Below are 14,423 nucleotides of genomic sequence, written 5' to 3' on the forward strand. Positions count from 1 at the left end.
TTTTATTCGTGCGGTGCTGAGAATAAAGTAGTTGTCCAACAGTTCTGTTAGTATCTCCCTTTTCTTTCACTTCCTGCCAGTTACACCTTCAATTCTAATTTTGTCTCACACAAAAAAAGTTATGCTCCTTTAAGAGAAGCCTTCTTGAAATGTGGTAGAAAGGGGACGTTTTTGGGAGAGATGTCAGGGTAATTGACTGGTGTAAGTGTTAGGGGCTGTGTCAGTGTTAGGGGGGTGTTGGAGGGGCACATGGGTGAAGGGGAGGTGTTGAAGTGACACTGAATTATGTACAAGAGGCCAATAGTGGGTTATAGTGAGTCTAAACAAGCCAGAGATTGAATGTAGCCTAAATTCTATAACAGAATAGTTGCAGGTTTCTACACAGTAGGAAGCCTGTTGATTGGGGGTGGGGGACTGTGTCATTAGGTTATGATAATGGAAGGCAGGTAGCCTAGAAGTTAAGAGATTTGGGCCAGTAACAGAAAGGTCGCTGGTTCAAATCCCTGACTAGGTTAAAAATCTATTGATGTGCCCTTGAGCAAGGCATTTATTCGAAATTTGCTGTGGATAAGAGCTTCTGCTAAATGACTAAAATGAGTTGAATGAAGGATCTGTGTGCTGACTTTAAGTAGCAGGCTATACAGTACAGACGTTTCACTAAGACACTGCATTATAGCTGAACAGCAGCTGGCTCAGATTGCAACAAGGCTATGTTTATATTGTACTGGACAGAGCAGTAAACCGGGTGGGGGGAGTGAGCTACTGACTGCTCAACATGTCTGGGCGTATCCTTGTCTGTACATTGTAGAGCCAGAACCCTGAGGCCCTACTGAGCACCCTCACGAGAGCCAGACGGAAACTGTTCAGACGCTCACTCTATCTGCTTGTAACTGTAGCCAGTTCGGACATGAAGGAACAAAAGGCAGACAGCCATCTTGGAGTGATGACCTCACCACAGATCATTATATGAGTGGAGGTGTGGTTGGATTGTGTTTTGAGGGGGGGGGGGGGTCGTCCTAACATTGGGATATAGTCAGTCTTTCAGTCAGGAATATGGTGACGAATTTAACAGATACAAACATGCTCTAACAGGCACACGCAGTACATACATGCTCACATAAATAAGTACTAAATGAGTTAGTGTCATCTTAGTGCTATTACTCCCAATTGCAACTGTGTACCTTAACAGTAGTGGCCCTGAGTGAGCCTAACAACAGGAGAGGAGCTAGTAGCACAGCTTGTGTCTCTGGTTACCATGAGTCACTCCAGCCTTTGTGTGGCAGCTTTCAGTGGCGTGTAAACAGAAATTCATCCGACGTGCATCACGTGTGCCCTGGCTCCTGCAGGTCTGTGTTGCTCTAGACACATTCTCCACTCTGTTGACCTTGACACGCTGCTGTCGACAAGCATTGGACATAATAACCCCTCTCTTTTATTACATGTAATATAGTTTATTGATTTATTTAAAAAAAGATCAATTAATATAGCTAAGAAAGCAGTTAACTGATAAGAGCTGGTGATTTGGTGGGTGTCCATTGCAAGGAGCGGGAGAAATGGGAATTATAAGCCAAGCTAGACCGAAAGCGCAGAGACATACAGTACATAACTATGGAAGTAACACAACTTCCTGTATTTTCGCTGAGTCACCAGAGTTGTTAAAGGGAACACAGACAGATGTAACAAGGTCATGTAAAAAGAAAACAGTATTATGTCAGAGATACATTGTCTGGACAAATAGCATTTTCTTCATGACCACAATATATAATGAGTTACAAAATACAATACATTCTATTGAATCCCCTATTATAACATAACACTATATAGAATCTAATACCAGATCCACTAAACATGAGAAACAGTGGTTTAAAAAGCTGTATAGGAGCATCCCAATTGAATCCAAATTAACAAGACCTGAATAAGACAATCGCACAGCACTTTAGTGGGCTTGTTCCTCACTCTCTGTGACGTTATGTGTGGAGCCAGGTGCATCCTGGGTATGTTCTGTCTAAAACCTCACACAGATTGACAAATATTCTGAAGCCTGACCCATGCCACCCCAAATCCTACATAATAATGTCGTATTGCCTTACCCAATAAACCAGTTTTGATTGAATTCAGGACTTTGGTCATAAACAATGAATCATGTTATGACACAAATGAGCCATAAAACAGTCCTAATCAGAATGAACTTGGGCTGTAAAACCTCAGTAATACCTGATGATAGCTGTAAGTGTTTTGTATATGGCTGTCTTCAGCATTATATCACAGACAAACTGTAGAGGATAACTTCTCATTCTACTACAACAGTGTATGGTCCAACCTCACCCCCTGGAGAACCCCTGTCCATGACCTCAACTACTGCTGTCTGAACCTGTCAGAATCCCATTCAACAACCTTTTTAAATCACCCTGAATTAGACTAACCCTGTTCAGAAGCATGCCCCCAGATGCCCCCCTTACCTTCATGACCCTAAACACACCCATTGTGCAGCTCGGGACACAAAATGACAGTGTCTTCATTGGAAGCTAGTGTTTATTTTGGGTGATTTGAGTGGAAATGGACTCACTAATCATTCTGCATTTGAGAACTGAGCTCAAAGTCAAGAGCGTTTCCCTGTCAACTACAGAAGAGTTTAGCATTGAGACACTATTTATGAGAAACATTTATTTGGCCTTTTGGCACATCAGGGTGAACTTATGGTTCTTCAATTATTTCAAACATTTATAATTATCCATATATAACAAAAAAATTAAGTCAGAAAACATCCTCAGTATAAAATCATTTATTGTTGTTATGTTAGAGGTACAGAACCATTTTGAGACATCAAGGAGTCAACTTCAACAAATCGACCTCAACAAACCAGCAGCATGAACCCAGATTACCGTGAACTCCTGCGTCCAGCGATTTCCCTCCGTCTCTTGACTAGTCATTAAAAGGTAGGTCTCCTAGTATTTCAGCCTCAGGCCTTTTTAAAGCCAATAGTCTGCAGAAACAGCTTTAGAGCCATCTAACAGATCCATGTCATCACTTGGGAGCTATGAGGTGCTTTAGCCCAAAAAGTCCATCCTGCTTTAACAGTAGAGTAATGGGTTGCCTGGTGTTCTAGAGGGAGGAAATGGAAACGGAATATGGCTATTGACAGGGCCCCCAGAGTGAGAGGACGAGGTGAGGAGAGCCACATAGCAGGCTCACACAGGAAATCCCAAACCACACTAACAGAGACATACAGTACATCATATTACAGTCAAATCAAATGTTATTTGTCACATACTTTGTAAGCAACATGTGTAGACTGTCATGGAAACACTTACAGGCCCTTCCCAAAAATGCAGAGGGGAAAAAACAAGGAATAATAGAATAATGATAACACGAGGAATGAGTAATGAAAACTCAGCTATAATAGCAGGGTACCAGTACTGAGTCCATGTGCAGGGGTACGAGGTAATTGAGGTATGTATGTACATATAGGCAGGGATAAAGTGACTAGACAACAGGATAGATAATTAACAGTAGCAGCAGCGTATGTGATGAGTCAAAGGAGCTAGTGCAAAAAGGGTCAATACAGACAGTGCAGGTAGTTATTGGTTAACTAATTAAACAAACTATTTAGCAGTCGTATGTCTTGGGGGTAAAAGCTGTTCAGGGTCCTGTTGGTTCCAGACTTGGTGCATCGGTACACCAGAGAGAACAGTCTATGACAGTAAGGTAGGGAATGTGTTTAAAAAGTTATATTTGATTGCAATGCTTTGGGGGTCCTCTGAGTGGATCCTTTCAATCAAATATTTCTCTGAACCAAAATGCCTTTGTCAATTAATGATATAACATCCTTATAGATAGAGATTCATTTGCAGCTTCAAAACATGAAAAGTCAAATGCACATAGAGTAAATTTAGTATAGTTCAAACTAAATCATTGGGTTACCACCTGCCAAGGTACACTATGAAAAAGATGGTGTGATCTAACTGATGTGATCTGGTGTTATCCAACTAGTGTGATCTAACTGTGAAGTCTCTGTCTAAGCGTCCTCACATTTCAAACGGTAGTTCATCTCACCTCGGTCTCATGACACATCCGTCTCATCCAACGAAATCTAAAGTGGAACAGAGAAAGAGGGCTAATAAATAGATAGACACATTGTATCCAGGGGAAGATAAATAATGTAAACAGACAAACAAACCTTTGCTATCATTATCCTATACAAAAGCTTTATGATGTTCGTTTCATGCGATAATGTGATTTGTTATTTTTGATGTGTAACATGTTTTGATCTCGCTTCAATCGAGGCGTTACTTCAACACACCAGTCTTGCCAAAATATTTCATTACAATTTCCCCTTCTCCACTTAAATTGCCATTACCTAACAATAATATTTAGATAAATAAATCATGCCTTACATTTAGCAGGAAATAATGTATATAATTTCCCTAGATTATATCAAATATTATTTGCATCACACTATAGTAAACTAAAATGCAAGTTTAAGTGTGTATTGTTATGATCCTCTGTTTCTAACCTCTGTTTCTAACCTCTGTTTCTAACCTCTGTTTCTAACCTCTGTTTCTAACCTCTGTTTCTAACCTCTGTTTTTGGATGGATTTTCCTTGCTCATAAACCACAGGGTGTTATTTCTTACCCCCAAGCAACCTAGTCTCACTCACCAAGCTCTTATTAGCTATTGACAGAAAGTTGTCTGAAAACCCACATCCTCAGTCAAGTATTTTTTTGTGATCCAAAGAAATAAGCAACAAGACTGAACAAGACAAACATTTCACGCCCACCCCCATTCCCACAGGACTTCCCTAACCCATAGTTAGATTAGTGGTTCACAATAACATTCTTACACAATAAGTCCTCAGTCAAGTATTGTAAACATGTGTAAACAGAGAATTGAGCAAAAAACGCAGATTAAACGCAAAGCTCAACCTTAAAGTATCAACATTTGCTTGAATCTTAATAAAACATGTCTTATTCATCTTTTCAAAATATTTAATGGTATTGCTGATCAGGATAATAACTCCTTTCCATGACAATTAGGTCTTTGTTTTGATGTAATGTCAGCTTTCTTCTCACTGTATGGGAAAATGTTTAACATCCGAAAAATCAAACTATGATTTGAAGTTAAAAAAACATGGATTTCCATCCCGAAGAGAATCTCCTGTTGGTTTAAAATGTACTTTGACTTTGTTTGACACACTGGTCAGAGGAGGCGCTGTGATTGGGTGCTCTTGTTGTACCTGGACTGTGAGGGTCGACCGTGACTAATCAGAGGTTGTTTGAAGGAAGGCTCTGTATATGAGGATGAAATTTGAGAAGACTATTCACTGTGCCACACACTACTCAAAGTAGTAAAATATATTTACACATCCAGACATTTTTGGTTTGTTTCACAGTCATAGATTAGACAGAATAGTTCTAATTTAGTAGAGTGAGGACTAGTCAGTGAGTGGGAGAGTATTTAAATCATGTTCATGAAACCATATTTTCAGTGGTCTGCTCTGGATTGAAGTACAATTTAGTCATGGAATAGGCTTATCTACAGTATGTCCGTGAAACATTCCCTTCAAGACAGAGGAAAATACATACAAAGTGTTGCTGTCCTGTGTTCATTGCAAAGCCTCCAGAAAGATGCTGCAGGACACAACAAAAATGTCAAGTCCAACATAGACCGACTTAAAATGGCTGCCCCAAAGTTAAAATTGCAGCATTACTTAGTGTCTGTCATAGACAGAGAGCAGTCCCATTCACTGCCACGTCACCCCGGCCGACAACAACAGGGTCTCCTATGCAAGACACATTTCTCAGGTCACCTGAAAACATTGCAGGCGGACATTATGATTAAAGAGGCCTTAAAAAGTCTCAGAAAATAAAAAAATTAAATTAAATTAAAAACCGTAAATTTACAACACGCACTGCAACAATTAGAACAAAGACGATTTGAGTTTTGAAGGTGTTTTCAGTTAGCTGTTTATCATCCTGCCATGGAAAGAGGGCTTTGTATACTTTAAAATGGATGTCAGAGACATTTTCCCAAGGGCAGTCATTCTTCATGACCACATTCCTAAGGGCAGAGAAAGTGTTGTGAATGATTTATTATGCAGTCTATACCAAAAAGACTGAATAATGTCTTGGGAGCTTTGTCTTTCTGCTTGATACAGTGCATCTCATCATTTAGCAGGTTACAGGCCTACTGTTAACACTGCTGTATTAACTGATTCAAGATCAGGGGCGACGACAGGATTGTCTTCACTGAATTAAGTCATTACAACGGCTGGCTTTCATAGAAAACAGACATGACAATCTACTTGAGTAAAACATCAATTTTTTAATTACATGAAAATCAACAACGGATTACAAAAATTAATTCTGTTTAAAATATGAATAACCTTATTAATAGAAATAGGTTTAAATAAATAACTACTTTGCCACACAATTTAATTTATAGACACCCTGCCCAGACCAGTGAGACACTCTCCCAGACCTGCGGGACCAACAACACCACCAGCCACATACACACCCCCACTCCAATCAATCAACACCCCCCCCAAGTCAACCATGCCCACACCCCATTTAGGCCCCCTCAGATCAGACCTACAGTACATAGTCGATGGTAGGCTTTGAGGGGACTCCTATGGTAAGTACACCTATAGCTCATCTCTTGGCAGTAGTACTGCAGTCTACCTTATCACTGACCTCAACCCAGAGTCTCGCAGAGCGTTCACTGACACCCCTATCAGACCACAGCAAAATCACAGTCTACTTGAACAGAGCAATACTCAATCATGAGGCATCAAAGCCAAAGGAACTGAGTAATATTAAGAAATGCTATGGATGGAAGGAATGTAGTTTGGAAACCTACCAAAAAACAATTAGGCAGCAACAAATTCAATCCCTTTTGGACAACTTCCCGGACAAAACGTTCCACTGTAATAGTGAAGGTGTAAACTTGGCAGTAGAAAATCTTAACAGTATATTTGACTTCTCAGCTTCCCTATCAATTAAAAAAATCTCAAATAGAAAACCGAAGAAAATGAACAAAAATGACAAATGGTTTGATGAAGAATGCAAAAATCTAAGAAATAAATTGAGAAACCTGTCCAACCAAAAACATAGAGACCCAGAAAACCTGAGTCTACGCCTTCACTATGGTGAATCACTAAAACAATACAGAAATACACTACGGAAAAGAAGGAACCGCACGTCAGAAATCAGCTCAATGCAATTGAAGAATCCATAGACTCAAACCACTTCTGGTAAAATTGGAAAACACTAAACAAACAACAACACGAAGAATTATCTACCCAAGAGGTAAACCATTTCTCCAATCTGTTTGGCTCTATATCTGTTATGTACTTGAGTGAAGACCCAAAAGCGGTTTTAACAGAAAACAGAGTTCTTTAATGAAAAACAGGAATGGCATAAATCCTCTTCCAACGTTGACTATGGAACAAAAAGAACGTAGTATAGTGCAGGATGCACCTGCCAGGCAGACTCCGACAGGATAGGACAAGGTGGAAGCAAACGAGACGACAGCTTGCTTCTGGCATCAAAAACACAAACAAGAATCAGACACTGAAAGTAGCAGGAACAGAGAGAGAAATAGAGACCTAATCAGAGGGGGAAGAGAGAACAGGTGAGAAAGAGTGAATGAGCTAGTTAGGGGAGATGTAGAACAGCTGAAGAATGAGAGACAGAGAAGGTAACCTAAAAAGACCAGCAGAGAGAGACAGAGTGAAGAGAAAGGACAGGAACAGACATAACAAGACATGACAATATCAAAGAACAAACAGAAAAAACATATACATGATCAAATACAAATCTTAGAATCAACCATTAAAGACTACTAGAACCCACTGGATTCTCCAATTACCTTGAATGAACTACAGAACAAAATAAAAATCCTCCAACCGAAAAAAAGGCCTGTGGTGTTGATGGTATCCTCAATGAAATGATCAAATATACAGATAACAAATTCCAATTGGCTATACTAAAACTCTTTAACATCATCCTTAGCTCTGGCATCTTCCCCAATATTTGGAACCAAGGACTGATCACCCCAAACCACAAAAGTGGAGTCAAATTTGACCCCAAAGCTACTGTGGGATATGCGTCAACAGCAACCTTGGGAAAATCCTCAATGTACTGAGCAAATGTACTGAGCAAATGAGCAAATGTACTGAGCAAATGTCAAATTGGCTTTTTACCAAATTATTGGACGACAGACCACGTATTCACCCTACACACCCTAATTGACAAACAAACTAAAACAAAACAATGGCAAAGTCTTCTCATGCTTTTTGATTTCAAAAGGCCTATGACTCAATTTGGCGTGAGGGTCTGCTATACAAATTGATGGAAAGTGGTACTGGGGGAAAAACATACAACATTGTCAAATCCATGTACACAAACAACAAGTGTGCGGTTAAAATAGGCAAAACACACACATTTCTTCCCACAGGGTCATGGGGTGAGACCAGGATTCAGATTAAGCCCCACCCTCTTCAACATACATATCAACGAATTGGCGAGGGCACTCGAAAAGTCTGCAGCACCCGGCCTCACCCTACTAGAATCTGAAGTCAAATGTCTACTGTTTGCTGATGATATGGTGGTTCTGTCCCCAACCAAGGAGGGCCTACAGCAGCACTTAAATCTTCTGCACAGATTCTGCAAGAGCTGGGCCCTGACAGTAAATCTCAGTAAGACCAAAATAATGGTGTTCCAAAAAAGGTCCAGTTCCCAGGACCACAAATACAAATTCCATCTAGACACCATTGCCCCAGAGCACACAAAAAAACTATACATACCTTGGCCTAAACATCAGCGCCACAGGTAACTTCCATAAAGCTGTGAATGATCTGAGAGACAAGGCAGAAGGGCATTCTATGCCATCAAAAGGAATATAAAATTTGACATACCAATAAGGATCTGGCTAAAAATACTTGAATCAGTTATAGAACCCATTGCCCTTTATGGTTGTGAGGTCTGGGGTCCTCTCACCAACCAAGAATTCACAAAATGGGACAAACACCAAATTGAGACTCTGCATGCAGAATTCTGCAAAAATATAATCTGTGTACAATGAAAAACACCAAATAATCCATGCAGAGCAGAATTAGGCCAATACCCATTAATTATCAAAATCCAGAAAAGAGACATTAAATTCTACAACCACTGAAAAGGAAGCGATTCCCAAACCTTCCATAACAAAGCCATCACCTACAGAGAGATTAACCTGGAGAAGAGTCCCCTAGGTAAGCTGGTCCTGGAGCTCTGTTAACAAACACAAACACACCCCACAGAGCCACAGGACAGCAACACAATTAGACCCAAGCAAATCATGAGAAAACAAAAAGATAATTACTTGATACGTTGGCTAGAATTAACAAAAAAACAGAGCAAACTAGAATGCTATTTGGCTCTAAACAGAGAGTACACAGTGGCAGAATACCTGAGCACTGTGACTGACCCAAACTTGAGAAAAGCTTTGACTATGTACAGACTCCGTGAGCATAGCCTTGCTATTGAGAAAGGCCATCGTAGGCAGACCTGGCTCTCAAGAGAACACAGGCTATGTGCACACTGCCCACAAAATGAGGTGAAAACTGAACTGCACTTCCTAACCTCCTGCCCAATCAATGTATGACCATATTAGAGACACATATTTACTCAGCTTACACAGATCTACAAAGAATTCGAAAACAAACCCGATTTTGATCAACTCAATTTCTGGGTGAAATACCACAGTGTGCCATCACAGCAGCAAGATTTGTGACCTGTTGCCACAAGAAAAGGTCAACCAGTGAAGAACAAACACCATTGTAAATACAACCCATAATTATGCTTATTTATTTTCCCTTTTGTACTTTAACCATTAGTACATCATTACAACACTGTATATTTACATCATATAACATCTGTAATGTCTTTATGCTTTTTGAACTTCTGTGAGTGTAATATTTACTGTTCATTTTTATTGTTTATTTCACTTTTGTATATTATCTACTTCACTTGTTTTGGCAATGTTTACATATGTTTCCTATGTTAATAAAGCCCCTTGAATTGAATTGAGAGAAAGAGAGAGAGAGAGAGAGATTTTGAAGTGATTCACTCATCTTTTGCGTCTCTATCCAATGAAGAGAAAACCGCCCACAACAATAAAAGCAAACCACACTCTGATCAGATGACTTCTACACACCTCAACTCTCTCTCTTCATCACAATGGATAAACAGACAGTGTTTTCATCTAAAGCACCATCACAACAACAAAGTGTGCTTGAGTTAAATTGTTCTGAGAATTACCAGCTAAGCTACTAGAAAAGATGCACCACAAAGAAAGATCTGCATGCACTTCCACACACTTCTCATAATATACCCTGAAAAACAACCACTCTAACAGTGTTTTACTGCCTGAAATGGACATATGACATTTCCCCCTTTGACTTTTTTCACAGACCTCTTTCTGCCCAATGACAATTTTATGGATTTGAATGCACAGCATAGTGACTGGGAACTGTTGTGACCCTGTTCCCAGAACAGAACTACAGACAGAACAAATACTCTATATCAAGGTCACTGTCCCATCTTTGTAGCGTATGTGTTCTCTCGGTCTTGCTTCACAGACAGATGTGGTGAATGAGACAAGGCATAGGAGCACAGCATTGACATCAGCACCCAGGCTTAGAGATCATGGCAGCCAGCGCTTTGTCCACTCTGTCATGGATAAACAGCTATTGATCATCCATGGCTACTTAATGGATGAGCTCCACTTTAGTGAATTAATCTCAAATAAAAAGAGGGGAAGAACCCAGGCGTGCATCCATCCATTATGTGGTAGGGATGGTTTGTGGGGTGATTAGTAAACATCTCCTGTACAGTACATTGTCTGAACGTCTCCTACGTGTGGCTGGCCAACTGAGAATGGCTTTGCGGGGGCAAGCAGGAGGTTGACTAAACGAGCAGGCATTTATCACACGCTGGGAAGGACAAGAGATGTGTGATCTGATCGTTTCTCATTGAGGTTTCAGGTCTTTGTTCATCATCAACAGGTATAGTTAATTCATACGCATGAGAGAGTGACTGTTCCGCCACTTCTCTCCTCTTCTCCTCCTTTCTTTCTCCCACACATTTTGTAAACAGACACTAAAAGGAGAGGACGGAAACTACAATTAGCCCCATGTCTGTGTTTACCGATCACAAAGTGCTATTGGAGTTAGTCAGACACAAAGACAGTTGGCTGATAATCAATATCTTTGTGGAGCTGAATTTAAGGTGTGAATTACATGACTAAGGCAGTCTGGGAGTATTTTGTTAAATGTTATTTATCCTTTATTGAACTAGGCAATAACCTTATTCTTATTTACAATGACGGCCTACCAAAAGGAAAAAGGCCTCCGCAGGGACGGGGGTTGGGATTAAAAATACAAATCTAGGACAATAGAGACACCACAAGGCTACATAAAGAGAGACCTAAGACAACAACATAGCATAGCAGTAACACATGACAACACAGCATGGTAGCAACACAACATGGTAGCAACACAACATGGCAGCAGCACAATATGGTAGCAGCACAAAACACGGTACAAACATTATTGGGCACAGACAACAGCACAAAGGTAAGAAGGTAGAGACAAGGTAGAGTATGTCAGTTGGGTGTGTGTCAGAGAAAAACCATTGCATGGGCAAGAATAAAATAGATGCCAGAATGAGGATAAAGTAGTGACAGCGATCTTTTTACAAAACAATTCAGGTAGACAGTCATCTAAGTATAGGTATATGTGTATACACACAGGACTATGAGCACGCACACATTTAATTATGTTCAACTGACATAGAAAAACATATATGCTGAAGGTCCCTGGGTAGTGGTCAGATTCTATTAATGAACAGTCACAATGTATCATTTTTAGATTGATAGTATACTCCAAGAGTGAACAAGGAGGAAATACAACAAATGAAACCAAGAGAATGTTTGAATAAGCTATATGCCTAAGCCATTTAAAAATAGCACATTCAATGGTAAACAAAACAGCTTCAAACAGGAAGTGAGAGGCTAATATCTGCATGCTGGTTCAGAAAAGCTATAGAACAAATCTTGTAATGTTTCTACTTTCAACTTTCCTTTTCTTTTTAACAAAGCATATAACAAATCCTAAAATATACACACACATTGATTAACCATGCCCTGTGTCTGTTGAGATACAGGTGTACATAGGGCATATTACACTAAGTCCATGTTTAACAAGGATTTCTAATATGAGACTTAGATGTCATATCTCCATCAAAACTATAGAAAACAGATACAAATGGCCCGTGTCCATTTGAAGAAAAACACATTCCCACACACAGGACAACATACAGGACAGCACAGCATCAAGCATAATCAAGAGGTTATATGTATGCAAATAGCAAAGATTTCTGTTTTGAATTGCAAAATGTTACAGTTGGCTACCAAATGATAAGTGGATAGAGGACTTTAAGAGCAATACTCACACAGAAATAACCACATACTGACTAGTAGAAACCTGCAGAGCTAAAGAGGCATGCACAGGTGAAACGAGTTACAGGTCTCTGAGCGTTTTAACAAACACAGTGGAAATATCTGTCACTCACTCACATTATACTGTACACCAAACCGACAGCCATCACAACAATACAGGATAAATACTGTATACACTTGATTAACAATAACAAAAAAATAACACTTACAAGTAATCTGCCTTCTTTATGATCATGAAAGCAGGTAGTCCAGATTCTAAAACTAAGTACTTCCAACTAATACAGAAAATATTCAACTATGTACAATTAAATTATACTATGGAGTCGTCTAAATATTATTGGAAACCAACAAAGTACAAAATATTACACTTAATCACGCTGTACCAGTGTGAAACAGGAAATAAACTTCAGAAACGTTATCAAACTTAAATACTGGCTAAAGCAGGCAAAAATGTATTGGAAATGTAGAACTATCATCTAAACTAATTTGTAATGAACTAAGTCTACATTTGCATGGTAGAGGTATACTTTAGATTACCATGCATTCTTTAGTAAAACAATCATTTCCATCAATAATAAATGTCTCTGGGAAAAGAAATAGAGCCTAAAAATATATTGCACGTGTTTTTTTGATAGGCATTTGTTGTTGCTGAAAAGGTTAAAGATTCTGGAAACTGAGTGGGTTGTGAAAGAACATTTCATGAGGCAGATTTCCCCGAAACATATAATATGTAATATTATCAACCCATCCATCATAGTTTCAGAATGACTTCTAGATTTATTTATATAAAAACAAGTCTATCACAAATAGGTTAGAATATTAATGAGCTACCCACAGTTTATTACACATGTCTTAATTTATGCAGATTTTGTTCACTTTTGACATATTAATAAACACTCAGAAAAGTTGAGGCCTAACAAGAACTTTGAGGCCTTTAACAAAAATAACAAATACTTACATTTTTTCATAGAATGGAATTTGTTGTGATTTATAAAAAATGATACATTTAAAGACAAGCAATGATTTATGTCAACAATTTTCACTGGGTTTGTTAAGTGTGAACTTGTTTCCAAATCGAATAAACAACTCTTGCAGTAAACAGATCATTTGACCCATTTCTGTATTCAACAGAAAACATGACAGTGCTTGTAAAAAAACGAAACATAGGGTTTACTGTGCATTTTTACTATCACAATTAGTCAGATGACACAGGAGAGGTTTTGAGAGCATTTCTTTGATGCGTTCCGTGGTTAAACAGAGGATTTCTGAGCCGTGGGTACATGTGGGTACACTTGCTGAGTCTTTTCCCCCCTTTCTATTTGTCACAGACAGAGAACGATAGAGATGTTAAGCTAGAGAAAAGACAGGACCGCTGAACTATACAACACTTGCAGTTTAAAAATGTGAATTTAGAGTTGTTTAAACAAACTTGATCAGAATTACTGTCCCATATAGAACTCCCTCAGAAGAGTCAGACAAAGACAACAAAAGGAGGGAAGTGTTCTGCAGAGTTCTGAAAACAGCACCACCCATAAAGCATGACATTACCATGGTCTGTAAAATGATCAAAAGGTAAATAGATTCAAGTTAAATGTAGGTGTCTTCAAACTGGTTTCAATCTAAAAGCGCTCTTAGAGAGAAGATTGATATTGGGCACTGGAGATAAAGGTCAAATCAGTCCTACGTAATAACGAACCCCAACGATCAATACTGAAACTCACACGAATAAAACAATTATCTGAGTAGATTTACCACAGAGAACGTTTCACAAGGTCAACTATAGCCTCCATGGTGACACATAACGTTAATTAACAAACGCCAGCTCCTCCCTCCATCTGAAAGCTGAAACCTCATCAGATTCTGACTTTTACCTAAAAAGGGATATTTGACTGAATATATATATATATATATATATATATATATA

At 39.1% G+C, this 14,423-nt stretch overlaps 1 long non-coding RNA gene across 1 annotated transcript in view; it reads right to left on the minus strand.

Moving 5' to 3' along the window:
- Positions 1-2,766: 2,766 nt before the first annotated feature.
- The window catches only part of LOC135511129 (uncharacterized), a 36,708-nt gene continuing 25,051 nt past the window's right edge, over positions 2,767-14,423 (minus strand). Inside the window, exon 2 of the long non-coding RNA XR_010451214.1 lies at positions 2,767-4,090. This is a non-coding gene — a long non-coding RNA (uncharacterized LOC135511129). The remainder of the gene's footprint in view (positions 4,091-14,423) is intronic.

Source organism: Oncorhynchus masou, chromosome 23 (assembly GCF_036934945.1).
Source record: "Oncorhynchus masou masou isolate Uvic2021 chromosome 23, UVic_Omas_1.1, whole genome shotgun sequence".
NCBI classification, from domain to species: Eukaryota; Metazoa; Chordata; class Actinopteri; order Salmoniformes; family Salmonidae; genus Oncorhynchus; species Oncorhynchus masou.